Raw genomic sequence first — 19,225 nt, 5'->3', positions numbered from 1 at the left:
CCGAAATGGTGCCCATATAATCTTACTGATTCCACTAATGAACATAAACAAAAAACTGGCAAAATACTTTGGGACTGATTAAAGCTATTTTGTCATTAAGATTTGTGCATTTAACATAGGCAATTACCAATGCAATTATGTTTGCAATTTTTATTAAATATCAAACGAGAACAACCAACAAATATCATTACATTGCAATTTAAGATTCTTCAATAAGAGTTTCAGTCTTATAATCATACTTGCACACCAAACCAAGTGGCATAGACTTGTTCTGCCTACAGCAGACCCCCACGTCCAAATGTGTCATCCAACCCAGCAGTTCTTTCAAGTGAGTGAACATGCAACATCAAACTTATGCACTGGGTAACCGCTATGAAAATAAGCATAATTATGAAAAGATGATTTACTGTAGACTATAAAGATTTACGATATTTGACAAACAAGGTTTTTATGTTAAACAACAGTGGACAGATGTCTTTAATTGAACTGCTTTTACTGGAAAACAGCTGCGGATTATGAGAGATCAAAATTTATATGTGAATGCATGTAGGTTGTTAACTGAAAATGGCTCGAATACACTTGCCTATTTTATGCAATTTTAAAAGGAACATTAGCTAACATTAAAGAGAGAGGATTTCGTAATGATATATCGCTAAAAGTATATTTGATGTGCAAATACAATTACCGAAAAGTACATGCAGGCACAAGTAAATCCCATTAAGGAAGTTTTTGTAATCATATTAGTGTTATATAATGTTACATACATGCCAGTTTATATTGCTTCTGAGCACATTAATACTGCCATTAAATGAAAAGAAGTAACGGCAAATTAGGTGAAAATAATATATAAAAAAGATTACGTTAATATCATATAAATCTTGCACATTTATAAAGCCTTAGAACATTATTATTATTATTATTATTATTATTATTATTATTATTATTATTATTATTATTATTATTATTATTTTAGATTGTTGGTAAGGTATAAGTATAAATAAGTTAAGTGTATCTTAGTTTTACCAGACCACTGAGTGATTAAGAGCTCTCCTAGTGCTGGCCCCAAGGATTAGACTTATTTTACGTTGCTAAGAACCAATTAGGTTACCTAGGAACGGGACCTACAGCTTATTGTGGAGTCCGAACCACATTATAGCGAGAAATGAATTTCTATCACCAGAAATAAATTCCTCTAATTCTTCATTAGCCGGCCGGAGATTCGAACTCGGGCCTAGCGAGTGCTAGCCGACAACTCTACCGACTCCCCCAACGATTAACTAGGTATAGGTATAAAATTATACCTTTCTATTAAGCGTTTTGGAAATTCCTGTTGCTATTTTAGAGAGAACGGAATAAATACAAAGGGATTATTCAGGTACAATTTGTATACAGGGTCAGTAACATGGCTTGACCTGGTAGAAGTATAGGCCTATCATGAAAAACTCGCTATTTGCCGAAAAAAGTGAAACATAATTTGCAAAAGAAATATGCTATGTCCTTTGGTAGAAACGCTAACATAAAAGACAACTTACTTACAAAAAAAGAAAGTATAGTTACTAGACCAATCAATATATATTTTTCTGGGTTCTGTATTTATTTTCACCACACTTCATGTATTTAGACATTTCCTCGTAGTCATGGGGAACTCACCAATGACTTATCCTTTTAGTTCAGAAATGAAAAGTTCTTACGCTTCCCTTTTACTTTTCTTTTTTTTAATAGACGGTTTCTCAGCCATACTATTACGATTTTTACATAGCGTTTATTCATTTGTTTCAAGAGTCATTAAGATCTAAGTGAATCGCAATGTATTTTGAAAAGTACTGAATAATTGGGTCGTGCCCTCAGGTAACTTCGATCAGCAAAAGGGCACTCGACCAGAAGAAGTATTGCCATGCCTTTGCAAGCATTTAACTTCACTGGAAATGAAACTGACTAACAAGAAAAAGCTGCCCTCTTTACTGCATGCAATGCTTCCACTGACCTCCTACGCCGTCCAGTAAACAAAATTATTGCGGCGGTCTTTTTAAATGGTATTGGGCAGTTTGCTAAAAGCCAGCGGTTCATAGTTCTAATTTTTGTCTTTCACAGACCAGACGGAGACCTTAATGTCGCTGAATGTGTACTTAAAGAAAGACTTTCCCGTTTTCTTTTTTTCTTCCTTTCTTATAACCTCGGTCAAGAGGGAAGTCTCCAGAAATTGTAAGAATGGTTTCGGGGAAAATGAAAGCCTCTAATTTAAATAGATTGTTTACGCTCTGTTGCATTCTTTTGTTTGGACCTTGCAGAGGTTTTTGTTGCTTAAAATTTAATTACGCTTAGGGTTGAGGGTTATAGGGATTTTTCTTGGGGTAGGAGAAAGGGTTTGGATAAGAGAATTTCAAGATAGAAGAAGTGTGGGAACCTGAGGTGTACAGGTTGAGAAGAAACGTGGGTAAAGAAAATGAATGAGGATTCGGGAATGGAGGAATCGAGGATTGGAGTGGTTTAAAAATAGGGATCAGAAACTGGGAATAAACCGCCAACCGTCAGGTTAGGATACTGGAACGGAGAAAAATAACAGGAACAAGAACTGGATGGTCGAACAGTTGGGTATCTGAGCAGAAACTGGAATAGCGCGCGGTTAGAATTGATGACTGGAAACTGATGACGAGTGGGTAAGAAGGTGAATAAAAAGGAACACTCTTTAGGCACTTATTTCTTGCATTTGACATTTCAGTTGAAAATAATACTGATTTACTTGTTGCTGTTCTTTTTTTAAAGATTTAATCTATATAAGTTGTGTTTTTGAAATAACATACGCAACCAAATTATTTCAGGAAAAAATGTGAAAAAGAAGAAATCTCTCTCTCTCTCTCTCTCTCTCTCTCTCTCTCTCTCTCTCTCTCTATACAATTACACAAACCTGCATGGGAAATACTGGGATCTAACACACAAGAACTCGTTTCTTAAAAGTCACTATAATTCTTCCTACGTAAATAGCAGTTGAAACTGAGTGAGGGTTACCAGTCTCCTACATGTGAAGTTATTCGATAATGGCAATTACGTCTATTCTTATGGATGGTAAAGGTCAACAGAATACCTGCAAGCTCGGTAGAAATCACCACGTAAAAAAGCTTGTTCACTATGTAGCTTTACTGCTCAAGGGCTAAGGCTCTAAAAGCGTGCCTTGGATGGTAAGGGATATATATATACAATAATATATATATATATATATATATATATATATATATATATATATATATATATGTGTGTGTGTGTGTGTGTGTGTGTGTGTGTGTGTGTGTGTGTGTGTGTGTGTGCGCGTTATTTTTTCTGGAAAACGAGTGCTAAGGTGAATGAATTTTCTGTTGTTTATGTTAAACATGTTTATCTGCATAATGGTCGTTTGGTTGTTGTAAAAAACCTAAGTAACCAAGGTTTGTCTCAAATTCATGACGTCCAGTTGCTGTGCAGTTCTAGATAAGACAGGACGTCTCCATTGATGTATCCATCTATACTTCTGTAATTATACTCTTTAAGAAGAATACGTTCCTGTACAGAAGAAACGTCACAGTTTGCCTAAAAGGATTTGTAACAATACAGTAACCACCAGCGTTTTATGAAAAAACCCGAAACTCTAAAAACAAAATAAGAAAAAGCATACAACGCAAACCCAACAAATTAAAGCAATACAATGAACCATTATACAGACTTACTCTTACTATAAAGTTGCTACTTCTGTTCGTGATGTTTTCACTGTAGGTTTTGCAGTTACTCTGCTAAAATTCCCCTGTGTTTATATTGTTAATGAGGTAAAGTTCCTCTAAATCGCATATTTGCTTAAGAGAGGGAAATGGAACTTGCAGGAGTGTATAAATTTGACGTCGTCATGGGTGCTCTTGCTGATATACCAATTATGCTACTTGGTAAGCGCCACGACAAATCGTATTAACAGGATAATGTTTTCAAGTCGACGTTTACGCTATTAGTTAGACAGAAGAAAGTTTCCCATTTTCAACAGAATGTTGTTCCGTTTGTTGGAGAACTATTCTTCAATTCCACTTCACTCATGTTAACATTAAGAAGTAAAAAATGCGCTGAAGTTTCTTCGGCGCAATCGAGTTTTCTATACATGGTATAATCAAGGCCACCGAACATAGATCTCTCTTTCGGTGGTCTCGGTATAATGCTGTATGAGCCACGGCCCATGAAACTTTAACCACGGCCCGGTGGTGGCCTGTCCTATACCGTTGTCAGACACGATTATGGCTAACTTCAACCTTAAATAAAATAAAAACTACTGAGGCTAGATGGTATGTTTAATGATTGAAGGGTGGATGATCAACATACCATTTTGCAGCCCTCTAGCCCCAGAAGTTTTTAAGATCTGAGGGCGGACAAAAAAGTGAGGACGGACAGACAAAGCCAGCACTATAGTTTTCTTTTCAGAAAAATACAAATGAGCTATTAAAATACTATTGCTGCATCAATGCAGTACACTGCATATTGTGTTAGTAATAACCGTTTATACATAAACCATTACGTCTTGTAGTTATAGTCATAAATCAAAAAGTTATCTGTTGCATAAACAAGAATACAAGCCAATAATGACCTAATCATTCAAGGAAATGAAAAAGACAGAACAAGCAATTAAAGTTGTAACATTTCATCGGTTGCAGCATCGAAGCTGCAAGCATACAACATGCTAACTAACTTCAAGTTTGGTGGCGTGTAACAACTAGCTTCCTAAAGAAAATGTATATGAATGCTGCCCAACAACGAAGTATAAGAACAAATACCTGAGGTGAAGTAGTGATCGCATTGTTAGACAAAGGGGCTGCACAAATCTTTCGACTACAAAATAGACATTATGGCATGACGTCAAAGGATGGCGATAATTAAAGAAAAAACCATACGAAAGGAGAGTAACTCGATTCCCTTCCTTATATCTCATGAGGGAGATTGTTATTAAGCTCAAATCAAACTTGAAGACTGAGAAAAAAAAGTGATTTTACATCTGATTTCAGTGCACATGGGGAATGTAGGCTCTGGATCGTTTTATCCATTGTTTCTCTAGGATAACTTAATGCATGTGCAACAGAGTTTTCAAATAAACCTAAAGTTTAACCTGGTAACAGTCAGTATTGTTTATCACCAATATTTCTCAATAATAGAAGGCGTGGATATGCAAATATATCATCCAACATATAATTACATATGATTAGCAGCTGTTATGTTTCATAAAGTGTTAAAGAATGATTAAAAACCGTGTATAGCGAACTGAATGACCAACATTTCCTCACGCAGTCAGTGTTCTGTACATTTATGTCAGAAATACTAATGCAAGACTACATTTTTAAAATAATGCATCCCATAATAGAATGCATTTTGTAAAAGAAATATTATGTCTGTTTAAATCCAGTGCTGAAAAATCATCAAAGAAAAATGGAATAAGGGATCAGTAAGAACCTACACGAGAAAGGTGTAAATATGGTAATTGGTCATATACATGTATAATCAGGAAAAGTGATATAAGTTTATCTACACGAAGCTTATATTATAGCTACAAAGTATAGAAACAAGTGATTCATAAATTATGAACTCGTAAATGCACTGAGTGAGATTCTCTATTAAGTGGATGTTCAAGCATCGTTGATTTCTTGCCTTCAGGATCGTGTAATAAATCTAATATATAAAATATTCACTCATCCATTTTAAGCACAATAAAGTCTATTTGTCTGAAAGCAATAAAGGAATACTTTAGATTTCCATTGAAAAGTATGAGTAGAAAGTCTATAAGATTATTTAACAAGCTTTTGGTGCCCTACATTTTTGCAGATTACTGCTGCATTTTGGTACAAAAAAAATTAGTTAACCCATCACTATATTTAGGAGTATTTTTTGACAGTTATATTCTGGTTAATTATTGATATCTCACTCAATGATTTATTCAGTTATACCGCATCCCACATCATTTACAAAACTTGCTTAATGAAATGCACCATATATCAGAGAGATGGGACCTAAATAAATTTAGGAATAAGAGAAGTAATTACGAGACAGTATTCACAAAGGGATGAAATAACGCTATCTGGAGAGAAGATTAATGAGGTTCAGTATTTAAAACATAAATAGGAACAATGGTATCTAGTACAAGTTCTATTAATTTAGTGAAAGCCTAAAATATGCAGATAAAACAACTGCCAGGCTTAACATAATTTGGAGATCAAATTGACTGATACTGCATACAAGAGTAGATCAAACATTAGTCTAGCATAATCTGCATTGCTGTTCAACCATGACTCATGGTATGATAATCTAATTACATTGAAAAGCTTTGTCAATTTGCGAATAGAATTTTAAGAAAAGAATACTGGAAGTCAGACGGCAGGATAAAGCTGGGTAATGTATATACCATATGGGAAATTACGGTAGAGGTATATGATATAAAATGATGAAAAGGACATACGAGAAGAGTTGGGAGAACAGTAGGTGATAGTGTCAGCTGGGCTTTAGTGGACACCGGAAGAGTTAGGACCTGACTGGATAACTAGGAGACGGCTGTTTAACGATGAGGTTCTAGATAAGTATTTTCATACAATATTACGGATGTTCGCATCTGCTTAAAACTTGTTTGAAGGGGTTACCTGACCAGTTTCACAACATACATTCTTAACCTCTATATACTAGATTTACTCACCATTTTCTATGCACATAGACTTTTCAAGGGAAAAAGGAAATCAATGTCATTTAAATCAAAGTATTTCGACGGAAAAGACTTTCCCTTCACCGTCATATCTTACAAATCTGAATTTCGAATCACTGACTCGGATTACAGGTCTTTTCATACTGAATATGTATGTATGAAAAAATCCGACCCACTGCTCTCTGCTTGCTAGGTTGCCAGGTAAGATTTTCTTTATTGCAAAGGCTAAAAGATGGACAACCCGATGCTCTTGCCGAGTTCAGACTGTAAGAACGCCATAAGGAATGGGCCTTGACCTTGAAGAATCAATACACAAGATCTGACTTTTGGAAGGATTATAGGTGATAGGAGCCAGTTAATGACAACTGGTTATTTCGAACGAACTCATTTTTTGAATTTATCTGATGTTGGTGGTAAAAGTAATACAAATTTATGACAAACATATAATTCAAGTGATAAAATAATGGTTAACATGTTGCAATAATGCGCAGTAAGTGTCGCATAGAAAAGTAAACCCAGTTGTGATTGTATGGTAATTGATCACTTTCAGTTTCTTGTCAATATCATGTTTATTTAACTGAAACTCTGCTAAAACCTTGCCTTTGAACTATTTAGTGAAGTAAGTTTTAGGGTGCTTGAAGTATATATAAATATCTAAGACCGATAAAGCAACGTAAAGCTAATCTAAAATAAAAAAAAAACTTTATTTACGGATTAAAACGGTTTACATCACATGAATAATGAAATTCGTTAACAAAAAATTTAAGAGCCCTTTCATTTTTTATGAGCGATTAGACTAGATGAAGCTAATCTGGGGCTTAACAAAAAGCCTTTATGAATCCAGTTTTATCAGCTCAAACATGAAAGAGAACCTTTGACTGAAAAGAAATATCGCAATTAATGGTATCAAAAGACTCCAAACCATTAATACCGGCCCTTTGATCGTCTTAGCACTTTTGTCAATAACATTTTCAAAACTTTTCCAAAAGACTTGTCTCGGTCCCCTCTTCCCTACATTTTATCTACTTTTATTGGAGACTTTACTGAATTTAAATACTATATTTGAATTATATACATATACACACACACACACACACACACACATATATATATATATATATATATATATATATATATATATATATATATATATATATATATACACACACACATAATATATAATATATATATATATATATATATATATATATATATATATATATATATATATATATATATATATATATATATATCCTCTTCTCATAAGAATCCAGAGTCGTGTGCTTATGTGTCCGCATGTGACTGAATTTGAGAGAGAGAGAGAGAGAGAGAGAGAGAGAGAGAGAGAGAGAGAGAGAGAGAGAGAGAGAGAGACCGACCTCAACTTTACTCTATCTGATTGAAATGTCATCCTTCACGTGGGTGATTCTAACAGTATCTATTATCCATACTTTAGTATTCTGTACCTCGTTCCAGTAATCGGAGACGCCCATCCACGATGAGGAAATTGTTTTACGTGAGTTATATTTCAACGACACTAAAAGAAGAAAATAGGGAGGAATCTAAAGTAAACGTCAACGTTAGAATCAGGATGAAGGAAATAATGATAATGTAATAAGATTGGACCTATCTACCATTGAATCCAATATTTTTTTTTTACAGGTTTCCTTATACAGAAAACTATTGATGGCTATTTGTCTGTCCGTCCGCACTTTTTCTGTCCACCCTCAGATCTTAAAAAGCACTGAGGCTAGAGGGCTGCAAATTGGTATGTTGATCAGCCATAATCGTGTGTCTGGCACCGCTATAGGTGCCAACAACACAGGCCACCACCGGGCCGTGGCTGAAAGTTTCATGGGCCGTGGCTGAGAGTTTCATACAGCATTATACGCTGTACAGAAAACTCGACTGTGCCGAAGAAACTTCGGCGCATTTTTTTGAGGTTTTTTGTTACAACTGGAACAATGAAACTACGGATGTTGATTTAATCTTTCGTATTTTATGCAATCTTAATATGGTAATCCTGATGCAATATTTTCATACATTCTTACGAACGTCTTCCCGAGATTTTACTTTTACTATCATTTTCAGTATACATTATATTTTCACCAATACAAAAGGTAACTATGAAAACCACAGAAAGATGTATCTATATAACATCCCAAATATTGAACTATCTTTCAAGATATGTTTAACAAAATGCGAAAAGATGAGTATAAGGATATTCCCAAATCTCTTCATAGTCTTCCCACCCACTCTCTCTCTCTCTCTCTCTCTCTCTCTCTCTCTCTCTCTCTCTCTCTCTCTCTCTCTCTCTCTCTCTCTCTCTCTCTCTATATATATATATATATATATATATATATATATATATATATATATATATATATATATATATATATATATATATATATATATATATATATATATATATATATATATATATATATATATGATGTGCAGTTGTGCATTCTTCAGCAAAAACGGACATCACTCAAAAGGAATGAACGATATTATCAGAAATCTAAAAATGAAGCTAAACAGATAAACAAATGGAAAATAAATAAGCATAAATGAAGATAAATAACTAAAAATAAAACAATATATAAATATATATGTAAATAAATAAATAAGTAGATAAATGAATAAATAAGTCAGAAAATAAATAATCAGAATGTAGAATAATCATATCACAAATTCATTACCAAGCGATCATAAGTGAATATAAACGCTTCGGACCAGTGCGAATGGTAGGCCACTGCATGTTTATCAAGAAGTGGTCTGCATTCAGCAGGAAAGAACCGGTTCCGGAAGAAAATTCCAAACAGCTGCCAAGTACATTATGATGACTTGAATGAGATCGGTTGTAAGAAATCTCCATATCTCTCGACCGGAAATTTCCTTAATAGAAAAATCTTATTTTGCCTCATGGAAAGATTTGGGGTTTGGAAGGTCTGTCTAAAAAACTTAACATACCTGTTTTGGGGACCATTGGAGGTTGTCAGCACCCTCAAAAGATGATTCGGCAAAGACAAGTCTTCCAGTAATGGACGGGAAATGTTGCTGGTTTCATCAAATTAATTTCTTGTGCTCGCATGTTTTTTTTTTTTTTATCTTTCCATGTCTACGTAATCATACTGGTTTATGAATGTTTTGCCGAAAAGTTGGAAGTATTAATTCTGTGTGTGTGTACGTGTGTGTATGTGTATATATATATATATATATATATATATATATATATATATATATATATATATATATATATATATATATATATATATATATATATATATATATATATATATATATATATATATATATATATATATATATATATATATATATATATATATATATATAAAGTATTGCTAATGAATAGGAATGAAAGAATGGAGGTATGAGGAGTAAGATGAATTGTTTGTGAAGTATATTTGAACTCACAGGGTGAGGGATATGAATATACTTAGAGGTAGTAAAAATTTTGCATGTAGTGAAAGAATTGATAAGTGTTTTGAGATGTTCCGGTCATGTGTTAAGAACAGAGGGGTTGGATTAGTAAAGATCGTAAAATTTGAAACATCTAGCAGAGAGGTGAAGTGCAGGATAAACGAAGAGTAAAAAGTAATAGAAAGGAAAGGCCTTAGTAATCAAGAAGCACAAGAGACAGTACAACCTAGAAGTAAATGGCTCAGAGTATGTAGCAGTGGTCAGCGTTCATTATAATGGGGGTAGGGGGTCATTGGAAGAGTAACAGGCAGCTAATATTACAGAAGTTCTCTGCACAGGGGATTCGACCGCGATTTGAAAACTATGAATAAATGTGAGATAGTAATTTCCTTTATTAATGCATACGTACTCACCTATCCACATACCTACACAAACACACACACACACAAACATATCTATCTATCTATATATATATATATATATATATATATATATATATATATATATATGTGTGTGTGTATGTATAAATGTATGTGTATATATACCGTATATATATAATGTGTGTGCACGCGTGTATGTGCGTATGGATATATACAAATTATGTATATATATATATATATATATATATATATATATATATATATATATATATATATATATATATATATATATATATATATATATATATATATATATATATATATATATATATTGTCTGTGTGTGTGCTACCTCCGACAAAGTGGAAAAAGACTTTTTGGGCAATATTAATTCATAGTATATCTTTACAAATATACAGTTGCTTGCGTCGTGTTTAATGTACCTATTATCACATACATACATACCTGGCTTTTGACACCCATTCCAACCAACTTGTTTGCATGGTTTTGCTTTTCCACCCGTGACCTTGTAGACAGCATTTTCAGCTGATAGTTCCATATAGCACCCAACCTTGTCACTAACTTGATGTTTTGAGCAGGCACAGAAAACCCTATAAAATTATTATTTAGCATATATTTTCATACGCTCTCTTTCAAGAGGAGGATCTACTTTCAGGGAGAGCGATTCTCTCACAGACTTTGATGACTGTTCCTCAGTGCACAAATGCACCAATAATGGAAGACACATCAGCCCTTAGGAATTGCATTAAAAATGTTCTTCATTTGAGGAAGAGGCAATAATCGTTACACAGTTGACTTTCTTCTCCAGAAAAATCCATACATATATACATACATACATGTATATGTATATACAGTATATATGTATGTATATATAAATGTGTATATATATATATATAATATATATATATATATATATATATATATATATATATATATATATATATATATATATATATATATATATATATATAAAGGGAGAAGTTAATATGCAAATAATATGCATCAACTTCATGGTCATTTGAGATAATGCAAGGTCAATATAGCTATATTAACCTCTCCAGCTTATTTCACTGTGAATTACCGAAGTAGATCAAGAAAGAATCACCATGGCTTCAAATTGTTATTTATTTGCGAAAAATCTGTATCTAATAATTTTTATCGTTTTTAATTAGGAATGTACTGAGACGTTAATTTTATAAGAAATAAAACTGCCTGACTAAAGGAACCGATTAACTATGGAGCATTAATATTATTTTCGAAGACAAACGAACTTTTTCATGGTATCTGAATGTGTTTGACATATGCCAACATATCGATATGGCATTCAATAGTTGATCAATATTTTATTTCACTTATTGGGCACATGAAAGGTTCTCAAATCTTTGCTTATCGCTTTTTTTTTTATTTTTATCTCATTGCACCTTTTTTTTTTTTACAAACCTGGAATATAAATTATATAAAAAAGAGGATTTTTAAGAAAAACAGGTCTAAAAGACTGAATTTTATCTTTGACATTCATCCACAAAGAAACAAAGGGGGAGAGAGAGAGAGAGAGAGAGAGAGAGAGAGAGAGAGAGAGAGAGAGAGAGAGAGAGAGAGAGAGAGAGAGAGAGAGAGAATTTTCACTTACCATTTAAATTCCTTTTTTGGCAAAGAAGTGTTCAGAGATCGAAGTCATTCTCCCCATAAGTTACTTTCCCATCTCTTCCCTATTAATTTACTTGTTGCTAGTAACGTCGTCCGCCTTTGGCAAACTTTTAGCAAAAAATAATGAAAACCTTTGGGATAATACTGTACTGGTGATAAACTGAGAGCTAGGCAGACGAATCATAGCATACATGACAAACACACAAGCAAACCAAATCCAAACTATAAAAACTCTTTTCCGATGGTAATGTCAAACTTACATTCCAGTTGTCATAGTATTTACATAATATTATGATAGGTGACATAACCTAGATATTCCTGTTCGAAATCTAGAAAGTTCATTTTGTATCAGATTTTACAATTATATGGTAAGTCGTCCTGGCATGTATCTTATCTCCAAATTTTGAAGGATAGAAATATTTCTTGCAACAAATTTTTGGCTCCTGAATCCCAGCCCCTATAAAAGGTAACTCGATACACCATTATGTACATACACAGGTGAACAAAATTAACTGTGGGATGAAAACAAAGCATCCTAATATAAATCAATGTTTCTCAATGGATGTTATCACCGGGAAATATATTTTTTCTTTTACTAAAACACTAATATTGGTGCAATTTTATTGAATAAAACGAAGAAACACTTTCACACGAAAGCATTCTAATTATTATCTGATTTCCAGCAATAATAAATCATTCCATTACATGAGATTAAATCAATATGATGTTTTCAACGGCGCATCTACAAAGAACATGACTCCCTTTCCTTTTTTCATAACCAGACTCAATTGTAAAATTTCTTAAACACCAGGGAGAACGCTACTCATACAAAGCCCGCGTGTGTGTGGGTGTGCGCGCGTGCGTATTTGAGAGAGAGAGAGAGAGAGAGAGAGAGAGAGAGAGAGAGAGAGAGAGAGAGAGAGAGAGAGAGAGAGAGAAATTCAATTTCTTTGAACTTTTGTTCTTCCTAATGAACTGGCTCCATTTTTCGTCAAACTTTGCCAAAAGTTGAGCCTTTATTCATCTAAGCGTTTTCATTAAAGTTAACAATGATGCATATGTTCGGAAGGCGTTATTAAAACTGACAAAGTTCCCGCCTGAGTAATAATAATAATATAATAATAATAATAATAATAATAATAATAATAATAATAATAATAATAATAATAATAATAGAGGTCTCCGTTTAAGTGCATTTAATCTTTTATGTTTACTGAACCATTGTCTTGTAGCAGCAAATCCTATACTATATTCCGGAAGTTCTTAGGTGGAAAAATAAGAATTTTTTTGCCTGTATCAATATTATGTATTTAAATGGACGGCTTTGGTAAATATTGCTTGCAGCCTTCATTCATATACAAAGGACTAGCTGATAGCGATTAAGCTAGCCTCATGCAAACTCTTGCATCTAGGCCATCCAGGGTGATTCAGGTATTTTATTTTTACATAAAAAAAGTTGATGTTAGACAAAAATATCATCTGTTATTTCATTCATAAGATTAGTGTACTCCCTGAGTCTCTGAGTCTGTTATTGTGCAAGGTGTTCAGAGAAGGCTCATTACTGGGAAATGCCTCTATCTAAGCACGTTAGTATTCGGTCCAAGGAATGGCACAAAAAGTTTCTTATAGAAGGGCGACTCCTGTTTGTTAAAGAAGTAAGGATGACTCTTTCCAATTTAGTATTTATCGATGAATAGGCAGAATCTCTATCAAACACAGTCGACAGGGTTCGGAGCACAATTCAGGATCTCAACTATCTTTAACAACACAATCAAGTCGTGTAGCTCTTGTGCTCCATTTTATGATGCTTACAAATAACACCTTATTGTGAGTGGAAAGAAAGCCATTTGGGGAGGCAGGTGTTCGACTGGTAGTTATACCGATGTAAGAGTCAGGAAATCCTGTTAGGCATTAGAAATGTTACATGGTATGCGCCCTTTACAAGGTGTCTGGAGGAGGAGTTGAATTTTTCTTGAGAAGGAAGTCAGCTGTGTAACGATTGTTGCCTCTTCCACAAATGTAGAGAAACATTTTTTATTGCTCTTCCTAAGAGCTGATGTGTCTTCCATTATTACTGGTGTATTGATGCATTAAGGAAATATTATCAAACCCTGTGAGAGCAACCGTCTTCCTTACAGTTATTATTTAGGACATATTTCCATACACTATCTTGAAAGATAGTGTATGGAAATATGTCCTAAATAATAACTATGTAGGATTTTTTTTAACCGGGTCAAACATCAAGGTAGTGACAAAGTTAAATGTTATATGGACCTATCATCTGAAAATGATGTCTACTGTTGGAAAAGCAAAACCATGCAAACAAGTTGGTTGGAATGGGTTTCAAAAACCTCAGTAGTTCTAGGAAAGTTCAGGATTCTGGGGAAGAATCTAAGACTAAAACTGCACTCAGAATTAATAAAAAGAAACAATCTTTTCCAGATTTCTCAGAACTAAAAAAGGGAATGAGTAATAATTAAGCATGGAACCACCACGATGAATAACAATCAGGTTAAAGGTAGAGGTAGTGAAAAAATCCACTACAAACCTCGCAGTCTCTCTACCTACGAAGGTGCTAAGCAAAATAAGTCTGAAATACCAAGTATAGGAAGCTCTTGAGAAAGAAATTCAAGTTATCACTATTTTTCCAAATACCAACCATTAGCAATCTTGATAACTATAAATTTTATGGCGTGAAAGATATATGGACGACATCTCACAAAGCAAAAAAAGGAGGTACAAATGTTGTCTCCTGAGACTTTAAAATAACCAAAGATGATTTGCAGCCTTTAAACTTATAGCATGTCAAACATCGATGCTCCTATAATACATGCTGTAGTAAATGAATTATAAAAAAATCTGACCCTACCTGTAGAGTGTAAGCCTTGGTATAACCATTTTAGTTGCTGGATACAGTGGGACCTAGATATGTCAGTGTTTTTCTTTGCTTCGCAATTGCTGTACTGTTTCTCACTATCATCCACTGGCTACCTAGTAGAGGCTCCAGGCGCAGCCCACATTTTAACTGATCGTTGTTCTCTCAAATACATTTCTTTGATTATGACGGTGTCTGACAACGTGTAAATGTACTATAGCAGCCACTATAAACACCATAATGAGATTTAGTATCAAAATTAATGGACTGACATTTACAAAGGTACTTACATCTTTCCTGAATGCTCCCCGTGGGTGTTTGGTCAACGTTGCATCACATCTCCAGCATATTCTTTAACATCACAGTACGCATCACAAACTTCAACTGCAATTCTATGCGAACACTCATCTGAAAATTAACAAAATATACAAATACGTTAGCAAACTTGTTTGCTGAAAGCCTGGATAGCCTATTTTACACCCTTACTTCTTATTCCAAGAATCCAATATTTGGTCCCCATCAGGACTCCCATGAAAGTTTGGTGGCCAAGGCTTTAGTTAATTTTGAGATATGCTTAAATGGTGGATCATTATCGTGAATCGTAATGGCAGGGGAAAGGGCCCTTATCCGCAAAATATTGCCTGGTCTTCCATAAATGTCAACTATTTTCAAATCAGATTTAAAATCTGCGCTCTCTATAGGTTGTTTTTATATCTATAGATGCATTTTTTTCGTAATAGGCAATAACATAAAAATGATTTTCTGAAAAAATAATGAATTTGAGTACCATACTGAAAATATCACAAAAAAATTATTTAACCTATATGGTTTAACTGCAAATCAGCATTGAACATGCAAAGCTCTAGCGTCCGATGTATTTGCATATGAATTTTCATTAAAAGACATCCTTTTCATGAAGAGAAGGCTTTTTCCATACAGTGTCAAACATTTGGTTGAAAAATACCAAAATGTTAATCTATTTTACCTGTGGTCAACAGGACTTTTATATTATATAATTGCCCGGTTTCTTATAGAGTAGAAAAGTGTTGTTAAAGTATATGCAACTGAAATTCTGATGGCAGCCCCTGGCCTTTTAGGTCGTCATCTACACCGGGAGGAAGTTTAGTGTAAATTGTGACTATTTCAGAAAGTACATCTTTTAAATATGACGAGGAGCCTTAATATACATTTTTCCTCCTTACACCATATATGAAATTCTTCACTTGTTAATCAAATGTTGAAAAAATACAATCTGTCAAAAAAAAAAAAATAAAAAAAGTTGAAAAAAATTGAAGCTTACTGATATCTATCTTGGTTCTTGTCCTACAAAGACGACGGAAAATGCTGGAAAAAAATAAAATATTTCTCGTTTAGAAATAATTTTTAGTTAGATAATGTAAAATAAACTTTTTCCTTCCCGCAACACTGCAACGGGGATTCTTAACTAGGTTATGTTTGTTTTGCAAATTAAAGAAAATTCATGTCCTTGAAACAGATTCCCAAAAACGAAACCAGGGCATATATATGTCCAGTGGATTCATGCCAACCATAATGAAGAGATAAGACCTGAAATATTGCTGTGCTCTGCATTCATAAACACTACCACGAGAGACAGAGTGTAGCACTATCTTCCTGGAAAATGGGAACAAAGTTCAGGAACCCCAATAGCTTAAACTCTCTCTCTCTCTCTCTCTCTCTCTCTCTCTCTCTCTCTCTTTTCCTCAAGATTTTATGATACATTCAAGGTCTCCCTTTATCTCAGACTTAGTTAATATGTATGTGTTTTAGCGCATTAAGTTGATATGGCTAAGAAAATCTCCTCATATTTTCGGCGTTAGGATTATTTCCTTCAGACAAGCTAATAACCTCTCTCTCTCTCTCTCTCTCTCTCTCTCTCTCTCTCTCTCTCTCTCTCTCTCTCTCTCTGCAATGAACAGATATTAAGTTTATAAAAAACTGATAACACTGTAAAAATGAAATGAATGGGTATTTAAAATGTTTTGTTAGTATTCATCATGCAATTTGTAGTCCAGTGCCCTGGACGGATATCGTGAAAAACCGGAGAGAATAAAATATCATGTCTTGGGGACTGGATATGTGCGCATATGGTGCTGAAGAGATGAAATGTACGCAAGTTGATTTATTTGCGGAAAGAAAACTGGATGTTTTGTCACCGAAGAAAGATGAAGGGTAGTATGGGAAGGAACTGTATGGGATAGCTGGAAGGTATATATATCTAGGAAAATAATAATGCTTGTGGTATCTAGAAGTCTTCGGTGATGGATGGAAGATTATATATTCACTAGTCGAGGACTACATGAGTAAAGGTAAAGTTTGGCAAGAGAAAAATTACGATAATGTATTTATGGTTCAGAATGGAATAGAGTCTCGAAGCAAATGCTGGCAAAGTTTAAATTTTTGCTTGACTTTGCTTTTGAGAATATGGAAGGATGGCTGCAGAAAAAAGTATTTGTAGAACTGCGCTGTTCTGGAGGTCCTAGGCAAAAAAAAAACAAAGTAAGAGTTTTGTTGAAACGTGCTTGGATATAAATTTAATAAATTATTGACTATACAAAATATCTGTTGATTATTTGGCTAAAGAGACAGTTAAGAGAGATGTGGGGGCGAAGTTACACAGCAATATACAAAAAATGTAACTAGGGAAGATGGTTCCAGTAAGAAGGAAATGACATCATAAAAGAAGGACAATGCAAAACAGGTTTAATCACACAGTGGTGGAAAGACCAGTGAGTTTGTACAGCCCTAAGAGCATTCCTAACTGATAACGGATAAAAAAAAATGGCCCGCTGTTCTTGTTATTGGCATTGGGGATGTTGATAAAATAATTAATTAATATCAACCAACTGATACGAAAATTATACCGTTTTGTATCACTTTATTAAAGTTTTCCACCAGTGTAGCCATTTTGCTGTTCAGTGACAAAGTTGCTTTATGCTATATTCATAACCAAGGTTTACTATGTAAAATTAATGGTGAAATGTTTATTTATTAATGGCAAATTCTTCCAACAAATAAAATCTAAAACCTTCCATGTTTTTCATGTAAAAATCCTAAATTTTTTTAAGCCCCGCCCCCTCAAAATAATTATGGTATTGCCCAGATATCTGCATTAAATGCCATTTACATACCAGTTACAATCTAGATGGTATGTCTGCATTTAAAGAAGATATTTAATTCTACATTTTCATTACAACAAATGATCATATTATTTGAGTGTCCAAATATGCAATCCATGTGCTGTAGCTCATGAGAGGTTAGATAATGCACTCATCTTTGATGTAGTCAAAAGGATTTCTTTAAATATGAATGATTTAGTAAAATTCTGATAATTTGCAATGGAAATAATGATACAACTCCTCCCACTTCGGCCAAAAACATGATATTCCGGTACTGAAAATTTTGACAGACCCACATTAAAAGAAAATGTACCTGAAGGGAACCAGGCAACATGGTTTTTTAACCACCCCTTTCCATTTTGTCTTCCGTTTGTCATATAGTTTATAACATAAACTTTATTTCGATTATAACTAAGAGCAAATAAACGAATAACAAATTAGTCGGAATTGATTATAAACACACAAAAGCATTAAGTTTATTTTTCGTGTGGGTATTATATCTTCATGAGATCAACTTACATCTCTCGAGTTTCGAACCTAATTTTAAAAATTCCGAAAAACTCAAGAAAACTGAATGATTGTAGCAGACTTTAAACATCGTGTTTAATCCACAAATATAATCAGAATTAATCCCGACTACATAAAAAGAGCTTCAAAAATGAAGTAAGGAAAGTGTATAATACTAAAATGTCTGGTGTTAACGCGTATAAACCTTAAACTAAATGCATGACGAGCTTCATAAAGCTAGTTTGAGTAATCTAAAACTTTTCTATTAAGAATCTTGCTTAAGTGAACTCTCTTCTCTCCCAAAAGGGCTCTGAGCCAGGAAGTTAATCAGCTCTCTTCTAAAATGCATGAGACTTCTTACCTCCTGTATTCACTTACTAGCTACAATCTTCAACTAAATCGTCGTCTTCGATAAATTTGTTGGAGCATATGCTCTCCTTATCTATTTGAACAGTGATTTGCCTATTAACCTAGAGATTCCTCAACATATATTTTTTGAGAGTCAACTGTAAAACATTATATATAACA

General features: G+C 33.8%; 1 long non-coding RNA gene across 2 annotated transcripts in view; it reads right to left on the bottom strand.

Moving 5' to 3' along the window:
• LOC136843218 (uncharacterized) overlaps positions 1 to 19,225 on the bottom strand; it is a 674,464-nt gene that overhangs the window by 49,072 nt on the left and 606,167 nt on the right. For both annotated transcript variants that reach the window (XR_010854485.1, XR_010854488.1), the window contains one exon: positions 15,344 to 15,461. This is a non-coding gene — a long non-coding RNA (uncharacterized lncRNA). The remainder of the gene's footprint in view (positions 1 to 15,343; positions 15,462 to 19,225) is intronic.

The sequence above is a fragment of the Macrobrachium rosenbergii genome, chromosome 11 (assembly GCF_040412425.1).
Source record: "Macrobrachium rosenbergii isolate ZJJX-2024 chromosome 11, ASM4041242v1, whole genome shotgun sequence".
In the NCBI taxonomy this organism is placed as follows: Eukaryota; Metazoa; Arthropoda; class Malacostraca; order Decapoda; family Palaemonidae; genus Macrobrachium; species Macrobrachium rosenbergii.
The sequence above is the reverse complement of the archived record's forward strand: the minus strand, read 5'-3'. Positions and strand labels throughout refer to the sequence as shown.